Raw genomic sequence first — 22,870 nt, 5'->3', positions numbered from 1 at the left:
ATTTGGTTGGATTGGATTTGGGATACGTGGGCCTGATTTTTGGGCCCAAGTATGTGTTGGGCTTAGGTTTCAAACCCAGGTATATATTCATATTTTTCTAGAGAATATGATTTTTGAGATAAAAATAAAATAAAAAATGGAGGCGGAGATAAAGGCTTAATTGCTAGAGCATTGGAGCGCGACGATTCGGACGATGAGGGATTCGTCGAGTTTTAATACAGGTGAGTAGTTTTTCTATACGATTCTTGCTACGTTAGTGATCCTTTAAATCCCCTAATGTTTTATGCCAAGTTGCTTGAGTTATGGTGCATTCATTCTTTTGTTATCGTATATAACACAGTTGGTTGGCTTGGGGACTGTGACTCTCATTTTGGAAATTCCATGTGAAATCTTTCTTTGAAATAAACATGAGGTATAATTCCAACAAGGAGCACTATGGTTCCGGACGAGGTTTAATTTGCTAGTGGCATTACATATGCAAACTCTTTGAGAATCTCAGCCACTTTGTGTCCAGAACTTCAACCTTGTGGGTCAGGTTTGACCTCAATGAAAATCGATAAGTGACAGCACCCTTCCCATAAGCGCAATATATATGATACAACCTAATACTACCATCCACTCATGCATAAAGCATTAGAGCAGCTTACATTGTAAGTAATACGTTACAAGTGTTATTCCTTCATTGGGCATGATGCAGTGTTCACCTGCTGTGTACTGATCCCATTTGCTTGGAATCCGACATCAATGGCGTCGTCTGTCCGTTTTTATTTTGAACTCTTGTTGTCGTGGTGATTTTTATGTGTTGGTTTGAGGTTGGTTAGTGAGGTTTGATTGAATGTTGGATTGGGTGGGGGCTGTCGAAGTTGCAGAAGCCAATAATGGAGGTCGTGAATTTCAGATCTAGTTTGAGGAAGAGTTTTGATTTAATGATTTTAGGTTTTTGCTTTTGTTAAAGTTTAAGGGGTTTTCATGAGGATTAAAATTGGTGGGTTAAGAGGGGAGGACAAGTGGTGGCCGATTTGGTGGCTGGTGGTAGCTGATGGAGAAGATGACACTGTTGTTCTGTTTGGGCCTTGGGCCTTAGCTAGTTTAAGTTGTTGGGCCATTTCATTTTAAGTTGTGTTGGGCCCATTTCATTTTAAGTTGTGTTGGGCCAGTTTATTTCTTTTTGGTTTGGGGCCAGTTTCTATTTTTATTCTGGGCCGACCCATTTGACTTAAAATGGGTCAAAGTGAGTCTTTAAGGGTTTAGACTTTTGGGCCTTGGTTTCGGCCCGGTTTTGGGCTTTATTTTGGTTAGTTGGATTAGGACCATGGGTTGACATGTTTTACCTACGAGTTTGTGTTAGGACCTATTTGGATGAATGACGAACTGGTGACTGTTGGGTTTGACCATTGATCGTTGACCGTTGACTGTGGAATGTTGACTTTTTTCAGATTTCACATACTTAAGAATATGGACAAATGTAGTAATAAAATGTTGTCAAAAATTGTATAACTTTATTTGTCATTATCTAATTAAGATTGACGTGAGTAGTGTGTAAAACATATAAATATTGTCACGTAATAATAGGGGAGTTCTTATAAGACTTAGATATATACGTTTTTATGAGAATTAAATTATATACGGACTTAGATTCATGGACTTTAGTATTGGGCTTTGATGGTGAATTGAGTTCACACAAATATATTGAACGAATACATTACATGATTGATTACTATTATGAGTTGCTACTTAAATGAATTGTAGTATTTATGAAGGCTTGAGATATTCCATAGAGTGTAGTGCAATATATGATTGACACGTGAAATAATAAGTTTCGAGATTTGATATAGAGATACTTGGATAGCATGCAATGAATAGTATTGGCACGTGATAATGTGGATTGTATTATAACCAGAAGAAAAAAAATGACCATTTAGTACCATGAACTTTGGTGGTTTTATCAATTTGGGCCATGAACTTTTTTTTTTGAGCAAATTGGGCCATGACCTTTCTTTTTTGTATCAGTTTGGGCCACCGGTGTATTTCCGTTAGAAAATTTGTCTCTGTGTACAAACGGCTGCCTATGTGTACAAACGTCTGTTATGTGTGCTGGACTTACCCATGGACCCAATGGGCCCAAATCCAAACTTTTTGGACAAATGGTAAGCCTAGCAGCTTTAATTCTTCAAATATTTCTTCAGCTTGCTCAAGACTTCCAGCCTTGCTATACATATTAATAAGTACGGTCAAAGTTATCTGATCACAAGTGAAGCCTCTTTTCTTCATGGCACGGAGAGTATTTTTCAAAGATCGTGTAACCGATTTTGCTTAGCATAGCCATCAATCACTTTGGTGTAGTCCGTGATATATTGGCTTCAAAAGAATCTTCCAGAGGGCATATTCTCGTTACCTAAGAATGATATAGCATACAAGAATTGTCAACTTAAAAACACAAACAAGAACCATACTTACACCGACGCTACTTCGACCAAAAAAAGATTTAAAATTTGAAAACTCTATATGCGACAGCAACGCAATTCATGAGGTCTACATCCTTCCCCAAAGTACACACTAAATATTCACAATGCTACTATGCCAAAAATCCATATTAAAATTTCTAACACAACAGAAACAAGTAATGTAGATTTAAATAGAAACATAATCACCTCAAAGACCAATGGGACTTCCAGTTTGGTCATTTCTTTAAGAATCAATAACCAATCAGCTCTACGAGGCTTCATAATCTTCACCCAAGACCTTAATATAGAAGAAAGCGTAACCCCATTCTTTTCAGAATAATCAAAACAAATAATCTGTTTCATGAAAGCCTTATCTCTTTTACTCATTTTTGGAGGGAGTTCGGCAAGGGGCAGTTAATTCAGGGTATTGTTAAACGTTTCAAAACTTTCAATCACTGTTTCAAAACTTTTCGCCAAAACTTTCTGTTTCAAAAGATTGTCTTCTTCTTCTTTTTTCCCTAACCTTTTCTAATGCTTAGAAGTTAGAACAAGTTTGAAATACTATTCCTTATGACAATGGTTATTCTTAATTATGTAGAGAGTAATTATAGGTTATTAAAATTTCATCTCAAGAATATGGCGAGGAAGATGAATAGTGAAGTTTTTTTGGTTTTGTTAGGCTTGGGCCGAAATTAATATGTGGGCTTGAGTGTTTTATGTTAGGGTTAAAATTTCTGTGAAATTTCGGGTTTGAAACACTTTGAAATTCCATTGCCACATCACCGGTGATTAGGTGTGCACTTAAACGGTGACACATAAGCATTTGGTCGGACACATATACATCCGGCACGCCACATAAGCATGTGAAGTAACGGAATGGTAACGGTGGCCCAAACTGATACAAAAAAGAAAGGTCATGGCCCAATTTGCTCAAAAAAAAAGTTCATGGCCTAAATTGATAAAACCACCAAAGTTTATGGTACTAAACAGTCATTTTTTCTAACGAGAAACGTTGAGCTTCAATACAATTAAGTATACTGGCATGAGATAGTATAAGAATTATTCTGAGATATAAATGTATGACACCTGAATAAATTACGTAACGAAAATCCTAGAACCTAGCTACCACAACTCATGAGATTTGGCCCTAGTGATGGGCGTATGTGATATGATTGGTCCTTCGGGCATTTCAGTGAATCTGAATGGCCCTTCTAGCATAAGTAATGTGATTGGCCTTTCTGGCGTTTCAGTGAAGCTGAATGGCCCTTCTGGCGTAGCCGAATGGTGACTTGATTATTCCGTTCGCAAAATTAGAACGAGACGCGCGATATTTTATGCCGAGTAGTGGCAGTACTTACATAATGGCTTTCGTGTGAGGGTTACCTGGTGTGTGGCATCCCGCTCAGGGTAGTTACGCACGGAGTAGTTCATTATGTGAGGGGAGGCATGTGGATGTACATGTTCGACGTTGGGAAGCGATTGTGGTAGCCAGGAAAACTAGGTAAGACATAGATATGACGTGATTTTAGGGACACGCAAAGAAAGCCTTAAATAATATAATTATGGTAATATGTTGGTTAATGATATATCTTTAAATATATGATTAGATAGAGTTTTGCAGAAGGGTAGGTCAAACTAATTACTTGTGCAGAGACGACCCACTCTGTAATTGAGCATGAAATGCGGTAAGTATAGAATATGTTTGGCTGGTTAGTAGTTTAGTTAGAACCTAAGGCACCTCGGGTGGAGGAACTAAATGCCTTTGTATTATTATTGGGAAGCTAAAAAGCCTCGATTGGAGGAACTACACCGCCTTTAATTATTGTACTTAAGGATGTTGTATTATTCGTTGGATGTTAAGGCGCCTCGGTGGATGAACTAACTGCCTTATTTAGTGTGTAAATATATGTATAAGTATATATTGTATTTTAGAGCTACTCACACCAGTATTTTTATAATGCTGACCCGATTTGCATGTTTGCTTATCGGGTGTGTTCATTAAATGAACATAGTTGATAAGTTTTGACAGGTTTAGTGTTGGAAAAGGTTGGTTGCTGTTTGTGGTTTGCATTAGCGTTAGCGTCGCATTTCAAGATAGGTTTTGTTTTCCCTTGAGGTGAAATAGATTTTCAATTGAGACAATGTTATTCGTATTTTCATTTGTAATTTTAAATAAAGAGTTATTGAAAAGAGATTTGTAACCTAATCTTATTTGTGAATTTTTGTAATGAAGAGGACTTTTGTTTAATTTAAAATTTTTATTGGTTTTTAATTATCCATATATTTAAACTGTTTATGGGTTTTTGGAAGTTGAGAGTGCATCACACCTCAAAAATCGAAGAGTCGGGAACAAATAGTGTTTTTTCCGAATTCTGTCGAAATTCGGGGTGTGACACCAAGTATCTGCTTTGCTTGACCCAAATCTTTCATTTCAAAGGAGTTACTCAAGTCTTTCTTCAGTTTGGATATCTTGTTAATGTTTGGGCCAACTATCAACATATCATCCACATACAGTAATAACACTATGAAATCCCCATCTGGAAATCTCTGAGCAAACACACAATGATCGGAAGCAGACTTCTTGTATCCTTGCTTCGCCATAAAGGAATCAAATTTTATGTACCACTGCCTCGGTGCCTGCTTCAACCCATACAAGCTCTTTATCAGCTTGCATACTAAGTGCTTTTTGCCTTTGACCTCAAACCCCTCTGGCTGGTCTATGTAGACATCTTCTTCAAGGTCTCCTTGAACAAAAGCAGTCTTAACATCTAGCTGCTCAACCTCTAGATTCATACTTGCGGTCATACCCAACACCACTCGGATAGAAGTCATCTTCACTACAGGAGAGAAAATCTCATCAAAGTCAATCCCTTTCCTTTGACCGAATCCCTTTACAACAAGGCAAGCTTTGTGCCTTGGGTGAGGATTGTTCTCCTCATGCTTGACTTTGTATATCCACTTATTCTTGAGAATTTTTCGTCCTTGCGGTTTCTCAACTAACTCATAAGTGTGATTCTTATGCAAAAAATCCATCTCGTCATGCATGGCCTTCAACCACTTTTCTTTGTCTGTACTTTCAAGTGCCTCTTGATAGTACATAGGTTCTCCACTATCCGATAGTAGCACGTATGTATGTGGTGGATACCTGGTTGAAGCTAGTCTCTCTCTGTTTCACCTCCTTGCCCCATTTGCTGGTGCCTTAAGAGGGTGCACTTCTGCTTGCTTTGGTGGTGGTTCATGCATCTCATTTGCATCTTCTATACTAATAGGTTATATCTTATCATGAGCAATAAGATTCTCATCATGAGCTTCAAGCCCATGGTTCTTTGTATTCTCAATACCTTCTGCACGTTCCACAGTAGGAACTTCTAGTTCTGAATCAACAAGATCATTGGTGAAAGCCTGTTGCTTCTCACCCTCCTCAAAGTCTGCTATGGTTTGGTCTTCTAAGAACACAACATCTCGACTTCGGATTACCTTCTTGTTAATCGGATCATAGAGTTTGTAACCAAACTTTTCATCTCCATAACCCAAAAAAATGCACTGCTTGGCTTTGTCATCAAGCTTGGATTTATCATCCTTCGGAATATGCACAAATGCCCTGCACCCAAATACCCTCAAGTATCCATAATCAACATCTCTGCATGACCATACTCTCTTTGGATAATCACTATTCAGAGGCTTTGGCGGTGATAGGTTGATCACATGCACTACGGTATGCGCATTGCTTCTACCCATGGGTTTTAGGTAGCTTAGAGTGAGATAGCATGCATCTCATCCTCTCTACATGGTGCGGTTCATTCTCTACTATTCCATTCTTTTGTGGTGTCTTGGGGAACGATCGCTCATGACGAATCCCATGACTCGGCAATACTCTTCAAATGGCCCAATGTACTCACCCCCATTATCGGCGAAATACACCTATGATAACTTCCCAGTCTCTCTTTCCACCATGCTGTGGAATTTCTCAAACACGCTATTTCATCCTTGGTCTTCAGACTATAGGCCCATATCTTTCTTGACGCATCATCAATGAAGGTCACGAAGTATGAAGCTCCCCTATGGGACTTCACTTTTATAGGACCACATAAGTCTGTGTGCACTAGTTCAAGGACATTGTCCTTTCTGTGAGACGGGAATCTTTGGAAAGACACCCTGTGTTGCTTTCTTACCAAATATTGAGTACATGTATTTAAATGTGTACCTTTAATGTTTGGCAAGGCCTTTTGCTTAGGAAGAACTTCCATCCCTTTTATGCCCATATGACACAGTTTCTTGTGCCACAGTTCGGAGGAAGCTTCTTCTTCTGCCGCATTCACTTCTGCTTTGCACAAAATAGCCTGTGTTTTGTAAAGAGAGCAAGTTTTCTTCCATCTAGCTGCTACAATGGAACCTCTGCTCATTTTCTATACCCCGTTACCAAACGAGTTTTCAAAGCTATCGTCATCTAACTTCCCAGCCAAAATTAGGCTTAGCCGAATGTCAGGGACATGTCTTACATTCTTGAGTGTCAAGGTGTAGGCGACATTGGTTTCTATATGAACATCACCAATGCATATAATCTTTGAGACGCCACTGTTACCCATCTTCACTTCACCATATTCACCACTCGTAGGTAGTGAAGAATTCCTGTCTTGATTGTGACATGATAGGATGCTTACGTATCTATCACCCACTCAGTATCGACTTGAGGTACTAAGGCGGCCACACACCACAATCGACACAATTCCCCACTAGGTCATCGACTAGTCGCGGTAGTATCTCTCAAGTGTGTTTCCGTTCCTCCGCACCATATCTTCATGTACCGCACGGTTATTCTTCTCATCCCTCTTCAATGTTACGACTTATATCCGAAGTGGCCCTTGGGCACAATATAGTAACATTGTCTATCTTCTTTTAGGAGTTCTAGCTTCACTGTAGATTTATACGTCATCACCTCTAGAACAAGATGGTTTTACGTATCTATCTCTTCCCCGTTTCTCGTGATAAGGATCTCGGCGAGGAGGCGCCTTTTGAACTCCTTCTAGTCTCCTCATTCAACAAAGACGGTAGCCATCTCCATGGTAACTATTCCATCCTTGGTCTCCTCCGTAGAGATCGCTAATGTCCCCCAACTTTCGGGTATAGAGCCTAATAGAAACAAAGCCTCAACTTCGTCTCCCAAATTAATCTTCATCAAATGCATCTAATTGATGGTATTATGTAATTCGTTTAAATGCTCAGACATTGAAGAACCTTCTTGGTATTTCGTGTTGGCAAACTTCTTAACGACCAACACTTTGTTTCCGCCCGACTTCCTCTCATAAAGGTCTTCGAGTTTCTTCCAGAAGCCAAAAGTTGTAGTCTCTTGGGATACATGGTGAAAGACATTGCCGTCAATCCACTGTCGAATGTACCCAATTGCTTTTCTGTCAAGCTTGCTCCACTCAACTGCAGCAACCGTTTTCGGTCTTTCTCCTCCATTCTCAATGGGTTGTGCTAAGTGCTTGCAATAAAGGAGGTCTTCCATCTTGGCTTTCCAAATGGTATAGTTCTTCCTATTTAGACTCGTCATGCGAGTGTTCATGGAATGGTCTATTTCTACAAGTTATTTAAACTCAAATCTTCTCTTAGGAATTTTGTCAAACACCTTCCGACTAAGATTTGGATAACACCCTAGGCTAATCTAACCAAAGCTCTAATACCACTTGTTGGGGTTTATACCAATACCAATCGATTTTCCCACTACACAGATAACTTGTATTTGAACACAATTCAATTCCAGACAAATTCTAAATATCAACTACAACTTATGCTAACATGTCCAACTTGCTAAACAACTATTAACAACAGATAATAATGTAAAGCAGAATTAAACGCATACCACAACACAAAGATATACCGTGGTTCGGCCAATGATACCTACTTCCACAAGAGTTAGTCTTTTATAAAGTGGGAAAGAAGATTATAATCTCTCCTTTCAGTCTCTCACCTTACTAGACTACTTTTATCTCTTTACAGGGTTGTATCTTTGTAAATGTTATCTCTCAATCTTGATAGCTTTCAAGATTGGGTTTTCTTTGACTTTTATGCTGCCTCTCGTGTGTTTGGTTTTGCCAAAAACCCAAACATATAGTGGCAAACTCGCGGTTCCGGAAAAATAGAATCTTTCCAAAATAGGCATGGGCGCAGGTCGCGCTCGCGGTAAGACTAAGTCGAGCGCAGGGTGCGCTCACTCGTCAGGAGATTCATCAAGGCACGAGCGCAGGTCGCACTCCGAGCAAGACAAAACTGAGCGCGGGGTGCGCTCAAGCTTTCCCATATAGACTGAAATCTTTTTCTCCTCATGTGAGGGATAATGCCAACACCAATTGCGAGTAAAATGCAGATATGGATAAAGAGTTAGTTGGGTTGTTCTGCTTAGTTGCGTAGGCCATCACCCATACAGAGGAGAGGAGAAAAAAGAAGGTTAACACCATAGCAACAATTTTTTGGCGAAATTTGATGAAAATTTTGGTTTTCCAGTACCTCGGCATGACATATGCTAAAAGTTCTACACTTGTAACTTCCAAGACAGTTGCTTTATTAAACACTAGGGTATGCGTGTCCGATAAGACTCGCGATAGAATCGCTGCGGCGCTAACTCTATAGAAGCGGCTGAACTTGAACACACCCCCCCCCGTTTTGATTCTATTATCTGGCTATTGTTCTATTTATAGTCAAGAATGATGATTATTAAATTTGAAACTTCGACATCACACTAACTTGAACCACGAAAGGGTGATTTGGATAGAACCTCCCCATTATTTGATGATTTTCCAATGTTTTGGATCATGTTAAAAGGTCAGAAAGACAATTCTCATTCAATAAATCGGGTAGTGATTTTGCACATATGTTCTAGACTCATTCATCTAAATGGACTTAAACATAGAAGAACATCAATTAAGCCAAATGAAATAAGAACAATATGAGAAACAAATACATAATCGGACTCCAACAAGTGGTTTGAATGAGGACATCAAAAGCGATTACCAAAAGAGCACCCACAAAAAGTACGCCAAGAACAAAAAAGTAGCAAAAGTACGATAACATTGTTGACAATCATAACTCTTCCGAAACCCGGCCTCGTTAAATGTCAATGTCATTATCATAAATCCCAAGCCTTGAGGAAACTTCATCGAAGAAGTATGTAATTATCTGTTTTAAATTAGTTAAATAGAGTGAGTAGGAAATACTATATATACTAAAGAGAAGAAGAAATTTACAATTTAGAAGTGAAACAATGAGCGATTGTATTCACCTCTAGACTCTTTTCTAGTTTTGGAACAAGCAAATATGTAACGCCCCAAAACTCAAACAATTACAAACCTATGACCGCGTGGTTTTATAGTCAAATTTCAAAGAAAGATCTCCTCGTATTTTTGACATTTCATAAATATAAACCTCATGTCATAACACGAAAATCACAATCATATATTTCTCATTGGTTAATCCATTTACTTAACCGTCTCGGCGGATGCCGGAAGTTTGGCTTACAAAAATGAGACCACTTCAACATTATGACTTAGTACACCAAAGTATTTGACCTAATGCCAGATCATCAAAGCACCTCGTACAAAGTCATTACTGAAAACACAAGTAAAATACATACATCAGAGTCCCATAACTATCAAAAGGTCTACACCCATAACAAATGATATTTACAATGTATACATATACCATATTTTCTAAAATTTTCATTGGGGTAGTTCCATAAACGCGACTTTCTGTAACGCTAATAAATCAAAGAACAAACAATAGCCACCGAAATGCTACCTACACTAAAATACCTATAAAAGCAACATAACCAAATCAAAGCTCAAATCAATCAAAATTAATACTTTTTGACAAACCCAAAACCAAAAAATAGAACCTAATAAATAAGCAAATAAATACAGAATAACAACACGAAAAAGCTTTCGAGTAAACCTTTACATAGAAGAAAACAAATAAGTCATCTCGGCTAAACGATTTTAAAATGAACTGAATCTTTACATGGAAAATCAAAGAGATTGAGTTATAAGAGAAGAGATGTTACTGTTTCACTTGATTTGAGAATCGTGAGATCACACTAAGTTATAGTGATTGGCCAAGGTCCCATCGTCCGCGTTCATGGATGAAAAAATTAAACAACACAATAAGTAGAGACCGAGGGAAGGAAAAATGAAAAAATGAAAGGAACATACACGAGAATCGCCAGAGATCACTAAGTTTGAAGATATGAGAATTGAAATTTCTTAGATTGACTAAATACCATATAAAACGAGGCGTCACCATTTAGTAGGAATTGAAATAGATTTGTATAGAACTATAAATTCGGTGTTGTAAGATCAAAAAGAAGAAATTAGGGGAAAAATAACTAACCAAGGTTAAGCAAAAAGTTCTTTAGCAATCTTCTTGACAAAATGTAATTACACACCAACTTCATAAAACCTACATAATTTGAACGAAGCAAATTAACCAAGTAAGAGCAAATACAAATGTATCAATTTGATGACTATAAATTCAATGAGAAACTACTCAACACGTGACTATAAATGAAAAGAACTTACGGATTATAGTAAGACTTACGGGTAAACAAAGTTTGGGGTGTGACTTTTCTCAATTTGGAGGGAGGAGAATCTTGATTAAATGCGAAGAAGTGCACCTTGATAGTCGCGACATATAATTGACCGTGGCTGAAAACTTGGTCGCGAAGGTCAATCCCCACATACTTCACCGATTGTCCTTGTGACTTATTTATAGTCATTGCATAAGCAACACGCATTTGAAAACCTGTCTTCTTGTCATATGAAAAGGAAAATCGAGAGACGATGGTGACAAAGATATTCTTGGAATAAATGCATGATTACCCGCTTTTCACCACCAAAATTCTTGTGAAAGAAGCGTGAAATTCAATGATGGACCACCATCAATCGGGTTCCATTGCATAATCCATCTTTGGGAGCAATATTTACATGAACAACATTATAGGACAACCGACTTTTAGGTTGAGGCGAAGCGGTGGTAGACCAATTTGGATCAAGTGAGTTTAGGTACTCATTTGGGTATTGATTAATATTGGTTTGATTAGTTGCATCCTCGTCGCCATCTTGTCTGCAGACTAGAAAGAGTACTTTCCCACAGGAACATATTTAAAGGCTGCCGCATTAATATCATTGACATCATCATTAGCGTCTTGAGATAGAATTGTCGCTTCGGTTAAATATTACGGTGTATGGCTGTGGTAGGTTGATTTAGGCGAGGATATGTAGTAGAAATGAGATCACGAAGATTTGCACATCGATGAATTGTTGATGGTAGTTCAACCGTCTCTCTTAGGTCACTTCCTATCTAATTAACCAAAATAGTAATGAATATTAGTACAAAGAATGATGCAAATGAATATCAATATTAAGCAAAATAGTACAAAGAAAAAATACGGTTTGGTACCTCCATTAAGAAATTTATAACGCCTTGATATTTGCGAGTTTCCATTTTCAATCGCGTGTTTTGGGCAAGAGTTAGAACATGAATGTGACTCGGAGGAAGGAAGACCGCAAAGGAAGCACGCCAATCGTGCTCGAACCCGCTTTGGGTATAAGCTGGAAGGCATTGGCCGGAAGTCACCACCAAGTACAACTGTTGTTATTCCACCAAAAGGTTTATTATTGTCGAGTATCGAAGTGTCGCGATCAAGCTGCCTCCACACAAAACTTATTTTGCATTGGGACTTCATCCCAAATAATAAGTTTAGCTTCCACTGAATAATTAATGCATTGAATTCTTACTAAACCCACAAACAGAGGTATCAAGAATATCTAGTGGGATCGCGAAAAGGTCGAGTGAAGCGATGCGACCACCGACCCGATAGTAATGAAGCTATTCGGGATGAAGCGACCATAATAACAATATGCCCTCCGGCCGACCGTAGCGGCGATTGTTTGTAAACAAAAGTTTTGCTGTTTCTGTTTGCTCCATTCAAAAGAAGAGTTTCCCAAAATTTTTTGGGAAACGGAATCTATCAACTTGTTTGATATGAAAAGCGTTGCTCTGCATTTAGGAGAACCACGTTGCCATGTGCTTTTGCATTTTGAGGATCAAACCTGAAATTGTCATTGGTCCCATATGAGTCGGTTTGCAACAACTAAGTTCCATCTTGTAGTTAACAAAGGCAACGGCATTAGAGGGAAATTAGCCCGATTGATTTACGACTCTATCAAAATCTCATTTAAGAGAAATAAACCATAATCTTGCACTTGGCCAGGGTAGGTTACGGAATGTTGAACATTGTCGCGAAGCTTATGTGGAAGGTCATCACATATATTTTCCCAAAAATCATTCCACAATGTTTGGGGTTGCAAAGGATTGCACTCTGCGAGAATAACACAAAATAGTCGGCGAAGATGATATCCGTCTGCATGGTGGAAGCTTCTGTAGACATTGCACCCATTATTTGTCATCTTCCGAGGAAGTCCACGTCGCGACACATGCATCTTTAAAAGTTGGAAGTGGAGGACCATTATCAATCCTTTTCGGATCATCAAATGATTGAGGTCCTTTTACAACGGTTAGAAGTAAGCGCTAAGTAAAATCGCCCACCGGAGTTAGGGGATGAAATACATTCTACCAATAGCAAATTTTCCTCTCGTATCCTTCTTGTCCAAGTCCGAGATTGTTTGTTCGGACATAGTATTCGGGGAACTCTTGATAAGTGAGGCTTCTTGCTCTTAAATCGATGCACAACAATCAAAGAAGGCGATCAAAGTTGACTTTTGGTGCTCATGCTTTGATAGTATATCATGTATTGGTTCATCGGCTTTATAAACTACTGCGGTGCATTCGGGGAGATGAAGTGCCAAGCGCCTAACCGTGGGAATCTCCTCATGAAGATGAAAACTTAATAATCTCCAAACCGCTTCGGTGGGCCAATGTATCTCGCATCCAAGTATTGTTGGATCTCATCCAACTCATTCAACACTATTGTTGTCATGTCATGCCCTTTAAATATATACTTATGAATGTATTTAACCTGGCGGATCAGCCAAACTTCGACATTAATATGGCGGTTGAACATCTTAGAAAGATAAGGATTATAAGGAACAACATCCACTGTTATCAATCATGCCCCTCCATGATATATGATCTACCATTGTCCATTGTCGACGGCGGTAGATAGGATATCCATCTTTATCCATGGTGGTAGCATCTGCAAAAGTCCGGGGATAGTGATGCTTGCATCTACCATTTACCATGCATGGAGAGTTAGGATTATTTAGTCCACATGGACCATGAACCATACATGTGAGGGCGGTCGAAATAACTTCGGGTTGGTTTTACGGATCGAAACTCTGCACATACAATCACGATCAACTTGGCGGTATCACGGATCTTGTCGAATGTCGGAGATATATAAAGTGCATGCATATGGGGCAACCAGCGTTTACGGAACTTCAATGGTGTAGACATGTGCAGCGGCGATTACCAAACACACCTTTCTTTTTAATTTCATTCATCAAGGCCGCCCGCTTTAGTTCAAAGACGGGCCCCCGACCTCAGTCGATGAGTTCTGATTTGGTGCTTTCGAATGATGCCTCAACAACTTCATCCCAGTCGCGGTTTTGCGGTCATTGTGAAATATATCGGGATGCTTATTGTAGCGTGTGATGGCCATTGAATCCCGAAAAATTTGAACATGTGCCTAGAAATTGCCGACCACAAGATCTTTGGTAAGACCACTTTCGTCTTCCAATCTGGTTTGGGTCGAAAGCTTCAATTTCCAACATCGATGATACCTTGATAAAGTTATTTCGAAAGCTTGTCTTCTTTCGTAGCTATAATATCTCATTTTGTTACGTTCGATCCACGCCCGTCCATCCACTTTAAACTCTTGAAACGGTTTGTGCCAGCGTAAGATTGCGAGAATATTCTCGAGGCGTTCAAATATCCGATAAGAGTAGAAATCCATCCGTGTCAATCGGTCATTAGTATTTGAGCGCCTCATATCGGTGACCACCCAAGCTCTCCATAAGGAAACATTAGCACATAATGCAAAGGCAAGTAAAATTTGGATGACATTCAGCGATCTGCATGAATTCTTGCCTCCTTTAAGATATATCACAATATCCCTCATATTATCCCGCTTCATTTGCCATCCCGAATTAAAATGACGACAATCTCATCTACCGGGTTGGCAAGTTATAACGACGTCGTCTCTAGTAGCATTGTAATGCAAATAAGCGAGGTACATTGAAGTTCTCACCATGTTGAAGAGGCGGATCTAAGAACATCGTATGCATGGCGAAAAGTAGCGAGAGAAGCAATTATCTTGGAGCATAGTTGCATGAATTATCTTCGAACATCGTGTTCAAACGGGGATTCTGAAGTTGGCGTATATCCAATCAAAGACTTTGGGATCATATATGTAAAGCCGAGAGTAAGTTGGCTCACGCGATGTCGAGGGAATTAGAGATCCAGTTCTATGGCGAATGAACCCGACCATGTATAGTAAAAAGGCCTTGGACCTCGTCCCCAAGAAAGACACGCCATTTCCTCCAGGCTCGTAAATCGCAAGCTTGGTTGTATTGTCTCATGTACTTCGAAATGACTTTGACTTGCGATCATTTCCATCATATAAAGCTTTAAAGATTTTGGGAGGTAATGGCCGTAGTGGAGGCAATTTGACTTTCCGCTTGCAAAACAACAAGTCCCGAATCGAGGGCGTGATAATGATGAATCTTTTAGTCGCTCATCCATCCAATGGAGTGCATTACAAAATGGACATTTGAACATCCATTCTCCCAAGGAGTGTCTTCCTTGTTCAATCAGACGGTTAGAAACAATATTGTCAACTTCGTCTTCATCATCACTTATGTCGGCATTATTAGCGAGAAATTGGACCGGTCAAAATCATTATGGTGAAACTCCTCACAATATTGTGCGGGATCCCCAAATGGTTGTTGTCGCAAGATAAATAATTGTATATATTTTGACAAAGGTGCTATTTTATTGGTATTCCAATTTCAATAAGTGTGAAGAAGTATACCGCATAAATTTCGGTTAGTTGATGATGATGTAGAAGGCTGCGTTTGTCGAATGTGATGTTGGATGAACAAAGGATGAGGTAGAAGACCTACGATTCACAGCGTCTTCGCGAAGAAACTTGTGATGTTAGGTCGGATCTTATGGTTTTCTTTGAAACTATAAACCAAACCACAAAGAACCAAAAGAAAGATGTAATAAACCACGTCTTAACCTTGCATTTTGGTGAGATGGTGTTGGTACAAAGTTCTCATTGGTTGAATGTGGAATTGCATGAGGTAAGGATCACGAGGCGAAAGAGATACATGTACTACAATGAAACTTGCAATTGAGTTATATATAGATTTTGATTAAAGAAAATCGCTAAGTGAAGTACTCACGTGTTGTTTTGATCCGATGAATCGGCATGGGCACTTGATGTGACACGTTCTTGGGGCGTAAATAGCACTACGAGGATTAAGGAATGATAGAGATTTCGAAGAGACTCAAGAAGAAGAAAGACGTCGGTATGGTGTTGCATGAGGTGTAACTCGGACTATTATGTGTTTGATGCTTATCGGCTTGAAGTGGAGTTTGTGGAAGTGAATGAGAGTCATTCAATGTTGAACTCATCGGTTGGTGGTCAATGACATGACGGGTGACTACTTGTGCACTTTGGATGGTGAAGTTTGTCTTTTGCCAATTAGGTTAGTGCTCCTTTCTCTTTCCGCCCGAGCACGTTGTCCTAGTATTCTATTTGTTATCCGCACCTAATTATAAGTATAATCAACCGAATAGATTGGGAGAAAAGAGGAATGCATGGATGATAGCAAAGATGGTAGTTAGTATTAAAATTAGAAAACGTGAAATGTAAAGATGGATGACCACATGCAACACGGTTGGTGGGTAAATATTATACATATAAGCGGGCATTAAATGGAAGTTATTAAATAGCGATGAATTTACTACAATTATAGTGTACAAAAACACCTTTTGACAATGCATGAGCAATTATAGTATTATTTTAATTAAAGCTTTTCTTACATGAGAACCGGATGGCGGGGAGAAGTGCTTGATGCTTGTCGGCTTGAAGTGGAGTTTGTGGAAGTGAAAGAGAGCCATTCAATGTTGAACCCATCACCTGGTGGTCAATGACATGACAGTTGCCAATTAGTTTAGTGCTCCTTTCTCTTTCCCTTCGAAAGCATTTGTCCCTAGCATTCTATTTGTTATCTGCACCTAATTATAAGTATAATCAAGCGAATAGTAAAGATATGAATGCATAGATAATAGCAAATATGGCGTTAGTATTAAAATTAGAAAACGCGTGAAATGTAAAGATATGAATAAAGTAGTCAAGGATAATAAGTGATCGAAGACCCAAAAATAAAAGCAAATTGTAAATGAATAGATGGATGACCACATGCAACACGGTTAGTGGGTAAATATTATACATTTATACATATAAGCTAGCATTAAATGGCGGTGAATTTACTACGATTATAGTGTACAAAAACACCTTTTGGATAATGCATGAAGCAATTATAGTATTACATTTTAATTAAAGCTCATCTTACATGAGAATCGGATGGCGGAGATGAGATAGAGGAACACTATCCGATGGCTACACATTTATAAAGCAAAAGAAAAAATAAGACAATGCAATATACATAAGCAACATGTAGAAAAATAATTCGCAAGTAGGAAATGAGATTCATAAAGTCGGTATATTAAAATGGCGGTGAAACACCTTATAGACCACGATACATCGCCATTACATTTTTTTAACCGGATGGCGGGAGATTAGATAGAGGACATTTATAAAACAAAAGAATAAATAAGGCAATGCAAGAGAGAAATACACGGAAGCCAAGAGGCGGTTGAAGATTGAGCCTATCTTGGGGGGAACAAAGACATGTTTGTTTTGGTTTGAAGGTTCCTTAAAAAGAGTCCATAGGGCATTTTCATTTGTCAAGAATTGGTCGTAGGAAGCTATAAATATTTGAAAGAGAGTTCAAAAATGTGATGTAAAACCAATAAGAGGGGTAACTCAAAGTATGTTAATAGAAGTTATCAATACACGAGGCGGCAGTGTCGTTGAGGAGTAGGTGGTCAAGGTAGAGTCCATCTTGAACTGGAACATAAATATTGTTTTTCTTGTTGAAGGATCCTTATAAAGGTCTATTGGGCGTTTGCCCTTTATCTATGGGATCCTGTAGAAACAAATAGAAATAGATACTCAATAAAACCTCTGAGAAACAAACATAAAAGATATAGGTGGGGATAACATACCATTGAAAGTCGAATCTACAATGAAAAAGGGTGCCTAAAAAAAAAAAAGACAAAGCGGTAGTGATTATTTTGCATGTAAAGGTAGTAGTACTTAGGCGTAAAACACGGATAAAAATTAGGTGGCAATAAATAAAACAAAAGGGATTTAAAAAGTAGAGGGGGTAGGTGACGGTAGTAAACCACGAAAGCGATGATTATTTAGCATGTAAAGGTAGTAGTAGGGTTTAGCATGTAAACACGGATAAAAATTAGGTGGCGATAAATAAACAAAAGGGATTAAAAAAGGCGGTAGTAAACCACCAAATTTTAAAAAAACAAAAACAAATGAGAAAAAAAATCGACGATTTAGTTACATGCTTTAATTTTAACTAAAAGGGAGGTAAGACTTGGCACTTAATTCATTTGGGTGAACTCCCACTTCTCTTGAAGTAATTTACAAGATGGAATTGTGAACCTCGAGCATGACAAACGATGATCCTTCTTGCGACTATCCATATTCTCTCTTATTTATTTTGTGAAACAATGACAGAGGAAGTTTATGTTGTAGTACCTAGTACCCAATATCCCTTAGTATATTTTCTTATCAATTCTATACGTCCCGACCAACTAATTAATTGCGGTTTACTTGCGACTTAACACGATCTTCATTTCTTGAATATCCATCACAAATGTAGCCCGCCTTTCCAAATATCTATCTAATAGCTTCAACACACCGCTCTCGAAGTCTCAAACTGCCGGGGGCCTTTTATCGTCTCTCGAAGTCTCAAATATCCTTCTTTTTATCGTCTCGAAGTCTCAAAACCGTCCTTCCGGGTTGGAGTGAGAGGCTTTAACTTTGGATTGATCGATCGAGGCTTAACATCCCTAAATTATGATCTAAATCTGCTCCACTCAACAATCTCGGTTAAGCGTCATTATGCTTGCGAACAATCGTTGATCTAAATCTTTTCCACTCAACAATCTCGGATAGCTGCTGGGTGCCAAACGACACATTTATACCATTGATCCACATATTTTCCACTAAACCTTGGATATCGAGGTTAAATTAACCATTCATTCTAAGTGGACTACTTAGAACAACAAGATATAGGATATGAAACTGAATTTTAATATTCAGAAAGATCCAAACCAAAAAAATCAAATTGCAGAGTAAAATTCAGGAAGATAAAGACTTTTATTGAACAATTGCTGTTATATATACCGTCAAAATACTACACCTATTAGTGTTCTAGAAAACGGCCTATTAGTGTTATTATTAAAACGGCCTATTTATGTGTCTGAACATTCTTGGATTCTTTGTTTTAGTGTTATAGGATTAAGTTATTTAATTACATTCTTGGATTGTTTGTTATATATACCGCCAAAATACTACACCTATCTTCCCGAATATTAATGTGTCTTATTATTAATTAATGTGTGGAACATTGTTTTAAAACGCCTATCAATGTCTGAACATTAAAACGGCTATCAATGGTATAAATGCCTATAATGTAGCTATTAACACCTTGGCTCCAATGTCCGAACGTTGATAACATAAGCTATTAAAACGGCCTATCAAGATATTAATGTGTCTAACATTGCTTTTGAACTTCAACACACTTGATAACAGAAGCAACAGATGACCACCACTTAAGCAAATAAAATGTTAGAATCATCGAAAAGCAACAGAAATTTCAGCTGTTTGGCTCCAAGAACCAACCAACTTGAACAATTCATAATACAACCAAACTCCTAGATTCGCTTCAAAAATCATTGAGTGGGTATGAATATGACAAACCTTTAGATTCGCTTAAACAGGTAGACCGCAAAGACGCAGACTCTCCCTTCTCGCAAAAGTTTTGTTGAAGCAGAGAGAAGAGTGAAAGTGTTGAACAAAGGCCATTTCGGAAACCTATAAACGGCGGCCGGTTATGCATCAAGAATAGACGCAGTTGGAAAACAGCAACTCTTGACGGCGGCAAGAAGAATAGGGTATTGATGTTTTGTTTGAAGATGAGGAAAAGATCCAATAGATCCGAGTGTTAGGACGTAAAGAAGCATACTCTTTGGGATTGGCTTATTTTGCCATGTCACAACTTAGAAAAGACAATGGTAACCACTGGATGGAGGCCCTATGGGCCCCACACCATTGTGTTTTATTAGATAGATAGATAAGAAGATTTCTGATATATATCACGGTTATCACCAATATTTTTTGATGTATCTGTATATTTTCTGCAATGCGTGTGTAAACAAAGATATATATATCTTTGTGCTTTATATATCCCATCTTAAAAATTATTTTCCCTGCTAATTGGAGAAAACAGTGAACCTTTCAGTGGGGAATATTTATCTTTATTGGCAAGTGATGGAGCCATTTAGTAGATTACCTAGATTGTCACTAAGTGATGGAAATATTGCAAAGGTAAGTTCAGCAGACCTTGCTAATCAAGTAAGGGAAGAAATGATTATATTCACTCCCATTTACTCTGTATATGTTTTTTTTTGTTATGATGGCTGATTCTCTGATAGACAATGACCTTCCTTGATCCAACTATAGAAGCCATGTTGCAACTGATCCAAGTGTTTCGACTAACAACTCACTATTTCTAATGAAGTCTCCAAATGTTGGGATTTATCCACATTTTGATTTCCTCAAAATGCCAAATGGACTCACCATCATTTGATACTATCTTTGTCATAATAAGTCTAGAAGTCAAGAATTCTCATAGTAGCCTTCTCATAGTTTCTGGCTACTTGACTGGAAAACCGTTTGAGTACTCTTCCACCAAGTCTAATCCTCATTTCTCTCTTTTCTTATTCCTACGCACGTTCCCTCCTTTATATTTCTTTACTATATTCAAAAGCAAGAAAACATCATCCTCTTTTTCAAAAGCTTCCCCCCCTTCTCTTTCCTTTTCATAATACCATGCTTTCTCACTACCTCTTCACACTTCACTCCTTGTTAAGTTGTTTCAGCTTTCATGCTGTGTCTTTCTGATGGGGAAAGCTTTGTTTCAGCCAGTTTTTCCAGTTATACTAACACTTCTTTTCATGCTGCTATCTCCTTATGATGTTGTTGCTATTGAACCAAGTGCTAGAACTGATGGGGAGGCTTTAATACTGTTTAAAAAGATGATTCAAAGAGATCCCAGTGGAGTTTTGTCAACATGGGAGCTAAAGAATGATCCCCTGCACTTGGAATGGGGTTTCTTGTAATCTTGGAAGAGTAACACAGCTTGATCTTAGCAACTCCAATCTCGCTGGTACTATTACTTTCCATCCATTTACATCACTTGACTCACTATCGGTACTTAAACTATCCTCGAACTCATTTACTTTAAATTCATCATCTTCATTGTTACAACTTCCATTTGGAATTGAACAGCTTGATCTATCTTTCACAAGAATGGCTGGTACGATTCCAAGTAGTTTTTCTCCAAGTACTCAAATCTTGTTTACGCCAATCGAGTTCTCTGGTTCATGTCTACAATGTCTAGATTGTCAATCCGGTAAGAAGCTACAGTATGTCTGTTGTACTACTATATCTTCTCATAGATAAACAAAAATTATCTTTTTTAGAGTTACTAAAAAAAAATTTCCGGATTTCAAACGCCTCAAATTCAAGGGTATAAATTTCAAGAAATTAGCAATCATTCAATCTAGGGGTTCGATCCACATAATTTGAGGCGTGTTTTTTCTGACATCAGTAAGAGAGTTCGATCAACAACAATTGGGAAAATAATTGGGGGTGCAAAAAAAAGCAAATAAAAAAGAAAACAAGTCGTGCATCTGATTAATAAAGTTAATCCATACTAATGTCAATGAAAACCTTCATATTATAATCTAACGTAAGACTTAGATTTCAGCATCTCCTCTTCATATTCAACGCGGTTTTTCTTTGTAAGTTTGAAACTTTCATGAACAAATAAACCAGTGTTGACGTGAACATACACACATTTTTTGCAGTTTTTAAGTCATAATTGGTCTTCCACTGATGTACATCATAACATTTCTAGATCAATCATCACATGTGTTTCCAAACAGCTTGATATGGAAGTGGGAAAAAAACAGCTTGAAAAAAACAGATTAAATCACTGATAACCACGTCCAAACAGCTTGATATAGAGACATGATCCTCCTAATCAAATTCATTGTTCAAATGCTAAATAGTACTGATTAAAACTAACACACATGCACGCACAATCGCACATTCACACACACAAATAGAGATAGAGTTAACGACAGTAATCAGTTAAAATAAAATTTCAGAAAGTAACCAACCTTTGCAGAAACGAAATTGGTTCACGGGGCGCATATGGCTCATAGACAATTCCAGGACTCAACATAGAGACTTCCACAGCCCCCTACAAACAAGAGTACACCTAATATATCACCAATTGTGCATCTTTTGCCAGAATAAAGGGTAAATGGATGTCGATTAGGTTGCAAACAGCCAAACATTTAGTTAGAAAGTTGTCAAGAAAATTTAGCAATCACACTTCCAAAATTTATCACGAATTTGTCAACTCCATATTTTGAAAAGAATCATTCACACACATATATGTAGAGAGCGAATTTGTAGAAGCAGCCTCTAATTGGAAAAAAATCGTCTTGAGGAAAAAGGGGTACATGGCGAAAATGGGAAGATGTTTTAGCATTTCTTTTGAAGCAAAGTAGTGCTAAAGATCACAGAACATCAATGTGGTTTTATCTAAATGCTCCAGATCTCAGATCTAAACATCTGCAAGTAAGGTCTTCGCTACTCACCAGGGGTTGTGGTTGTTGTGGAAAGAAAAGCACAGTGAGGCGTGGATACCTGTTCAGTCGCGAGTTCTCGAAACTGAGGCGTATACCGCGGGTTCTCGACAAGATGAGAAAATGGGTGGGAGTGATGGCGGCGGTTAGGGCAGATATTGGAAGGAAATGATTATTTCTTTTTTTTACCCTAAATTAGAGAAGAAGAGATATCATAGAACTGCTATTAGCTTAGAAATGCAAAGACACTACCTGGGATGAATTTGAAAGTCTTGAGTATCACAACTTAGAAAAGATAATATTCTATTAAATTAGATGGAGGCCCCCACACCATTGTGTTTTATTAGATAGATAGATAGATTATGAAATGTCAGAAAAAT

General features: G+C 38.2%; 1 long non-coding RNA gene across 1 annotated transcript; it reads right to left on the bottom strand.

The window, feature by feature from the left end:
• Nucleotides 1-17,752: 17,752 nt before the first annotated feature.
• LOC147504047 (uncharacterized) lies at nt 17,753-22,726 on the bottom strand. The gene is made up of 3 exons (XR_015220334.1): nt 22,552-22,726; nt 22,017-22,099; nt 17,753-17,787 (listed from the first exon to the last, which is right to left on the bottom strand). It is a non-coding gene; the product is annotated as an uncharacterized LOC147504047 (long non-coding RNA).
• Between the last annotated feature and the right edge of the window lie 144 nt (nt 22,727-22,870).

Source organism: Coptis chinensis, chromosome 4, assembly GCF_015680905.1.
Source record: "Coptis chinensis isolate HL-2020 chromosome 4, ASM1568090v1, whole genome shotgun sequence".
In the NCBI taxonomy this organism is placed as follows: domain Eukaryota; kingdom Viridiplantae; phylum Streptophyta; class Magnoliopsida; order Ranunculales; family Ranunculaceae; genus Coptis; species Coptis chinensis.
Note: the sequence above shows the minus strand (reverse complement) of the source record. Positions and strands in the feature narration are given on the sequence as shown.